The sequence below is a fragment of the Lepidochelys kempii genome, chromosome 4 (genome assembly GCF_965140265.1).
Source record: "Lepidochelys kempii isolate rLepKem1 chromosome 4, rLepKem1.hap2, whole genome shotgun sequence".
NCBI lineage: Eukaryota > Metazoa > Chordata > Testudines > Cheloniidae > Lepidochelys > Lepidochelys kempii.
In genome coordinates, this window is record NC_133259.1 from 114,610,054 (window position 1) to 114,613,554 (window position 3,501).

A 3,501-nucleotide genomic window follows, 5' to 3' on the forward strand; every position below is an offset into this window, starting at 1 on the left:
CAGGTAGGTGCCTGCATCCTGCCCCAGTGCCACAACTGCTACACCTATTTCAACCTCTTAAGTGTCCCTTTGGTGGGTGAGTGGCGTTGACCTGTAGCATGGGTGCAGGACACAGGGAGACCAGTAATTTGATAGCATTGTATCTTGACTCACCTTGAGCCCATGGGAAGGATAGATGGTATCCACGGGTACATTCAAATAAAATGCAAATCTCTTGAAGTATTTTTGAGTGCCACCAAGGAGTCATCTCTGGCAAGGGATGATATACCAGTGCCCAGAGAGTGGGTAATATGCTTCTGAGGTATGTTAGTCATCTCTCTTCAGTTTGGTGGTGGAATTGAGAGCTTTCTTCAACCCATCACTGTGTCAGACTTGCTCAAAGCGTGTGTGTCCGGGATAAGTCAGTCGCTTCTTATACCTACGCAGGAGAATCTGTACATGGTAAGACAGGAGCCATAGAAAGGCTTCAGGCCTATTTGCAATTTTTCAGTTTCTTTCCAAAGAAGGTTTAAATATAGCACAGTATGTCAGTAAGTGTTCAGTCTTTATCCAGTTTACTGCAGTTTGTTGTTTCTTTTCAGAAAATAGGATTGCTCTCTCTATATATATCACAAAATACAAATCAAATTTGTATATGATGGCTTTTTATAGTTTTATATATATTTTTGTTCTAATATTGTACAAGCATGTCTTTACCTACAAGACCCCACCTACCTGACAAATACAACCAGGAGAGGGGACTCATCTGGTGGTCCCCAAACTCACTTACTACATATTTTCATTTTATATATAGTGTGTTCTGTAACCATACTAAAGCCTTGGACATATACAAAACGCATTCAGAAGGGCAGCCTCACTGGGATAATGATTAGCAGTGGGAGAGGGTTGCTGTTTTTCCTAACCTGGAAGAATCTGTTAGAAAAGTAAAGTTATAATTTATGGCTGGAGCATTATATGAACCTGCCAGTAAAAGTTTTGATATATACTTGTTTGCTTTAACCTTTTATAGGTAAAAAGGGCACAAAAGATTTTTAATAAGAATAATACTGTGCTACCGTATAGTCATGAGTCAATTTGTAACAGAAGAGGTTTACTCTGTAATCACTTTGAGAACTATTCTAAAAGACAATTGATAAAGAGTTATGGAGTGCCAAAAATAGAAATGTTGGTTGAAACTTGACAAAACAAAACAAGTGCATTTACCTGAACTTTGGCAAAGAAGATAAAGGCAAAACACTTTATAATTTCATGGGATGACTGAAGACATCATAGGATGTATAAACCAGAAACATTTTCAGTAATTGAGTAATAAGAATAGAAGTGTTTATCTGATATTTATATGTGGAGTGTTTATTTTCTGGGAAGGATCCATTTTATTAAGTATATTTTTCCCAAGGAGTGGAAAGAGAATAACCTTCAGGTGAAAATGTTTTAAATTGTATTAAATGTCCCATGTCTCCTGGTAGATCATAACCAGAACAAGCCAGTTGTTGGTCATCTTGATGCCTAAAAGGGAACCTTACTTGTGTTCAACAGGTTGTTACAGTGTTTGTGTCTGAGCGTGTGAACTAGAACAATTTTGGAGGAAACTATGTAACGGAGAACAGTAAGGTTGAGGTCTATTCCTGTATACATGTACCATGTTAACATCTTTTTTCAGTATTCTGTGATTAGAAAACAAATTTGAGTTAGTTGGATAAATTATTAATTACAAATCATTCACCCTGGTCCAGTAAAAATGCCTTTCCATTTCATTCAGGTTCTTTACTTTTTGTTCCCTAGGTTATTTCTCACTTCTTACAAATAAAAGCTGCTTTCTACATGAATTGCTTCAGGAAGAGAGATACAATTTGTATATATTTTCTAGGGAGAGACAATCTTATGCATTCACCCATAACCAATTATGGCTATGGCCCCAATCCATCAATTGAACCCATACAAACAGATCTTAGTACCACACAGAGCACCAGTGAAGTCAATGCTAGGTAACTGGATCCGGCTTCAGAATTGAGGCCCATAATATAAAAATAATTTAAAATCAGGGACTCTCTGTAGGTTCTTTTGGCTGTCTCATGCTGTAGCATTTAATCAGTCTAATGGTTTCCATTTAGTTTTTTCTTTACTTTTAATTTCTGGAACAAAGTACAGTGGCTTGGTCAGATTTTAGCAGAATGAATCATAGGAACTGGTTCTTGGACATTTACCATCTTAAAAATTAAATTGCAGAAGAAATAATCCAATGTAGCATTTTTAATTTTTTGTTCTTTGCTTTATATGTGGACAGTTTTAAAAACTTGTTTTGAATATTTATTTAATCTATTTTACATAGAAATGGCACTTCTTTGTTAATCATTTATCAGTTGAGCTGTAAATATGTTTAATTACATGAAAAGATAAGGTGAATGTGTTAACCGGCTAGGCAGGTCACTATTACAACACAAACCCTCTAGCACGTCAATAGCATAGGGAGCTAGTATTTGCCCTTAAACTCCCTTCCAGTACAGATTCTCCCCCTCCTTCCCCCCCATTCCCATATCTATCACCGGAAGTAATAATGACTCTTAAAGTACTAGGAGGTAAATATAGAGGTACAAACAGAACAAAGTTTATTAAACAAAGAACCCCACAACCAATAAGAGTGAACAAGCAATATCTATTCAGGGGACACCATCAAAGGGCCTAATAACATCAGCCACACTATCAGAGGCTCGTTCACCTGCACATCCACCAATGTGATATATGCCATCATGTGCCAGCAATGCCCCTCTGCCATGTACATTGGTCAAACTGGACAGTCTCTATGTAAAAGAATAAATGGACACAAATCAGATGTCAAGAATTATAACATTCATAAACCAGTCGGAGAACACTTCAATCTCTCTGGTCACGCAATCACAGACATGAAGGTCGCTATCTTACAACAAAAAAACTTCAAATCCAGACTCCAGTGAGAAACTGCTGAATTGGAATTCATTTGCAAATTGGATACTATTAATTTAGGCTTAAATAGAGACTGGGAGTGGCTAAGTCATTATGCAAGGTAGCCTATTTCCCCTTGTTTTTTTCTACCCCCCCCAACGTTCTGGTTAAACTTGGATTTATGCTGGAAATGGCCCACCTTGATTATCATGCACATTGTAAGGAGAGTGGTCACTTTGGATGAGCTATTGCCAGCAGGAGAGTGAGTTTGTGTGGGGGGAGGGGTGAGAGAACCTGGATTTGTGCTGGAAATGGCCCACCTTGATTATCATGCACATTGTAGGGAGAGTGGTCACTTTGGATGAGCTATTAGCAGCAGGAGAGTGAGTTTTTGTGTGTGTGTTTTTTTGAAAAAAAGGGGGTGGGAGGGTGAGAGAACCTGGATTTGTGCTGGAAATGGCCCACCTTGATTATCATGCACATTGTAGGGAGAGTGGTCGCTTTGGATAAGCTATTACCAGCAGGAGAGTGAGTTTTTGTGTGTGGTTTTTGGAGGGGGGTGGGCGGGGTGAGAAAACCTGG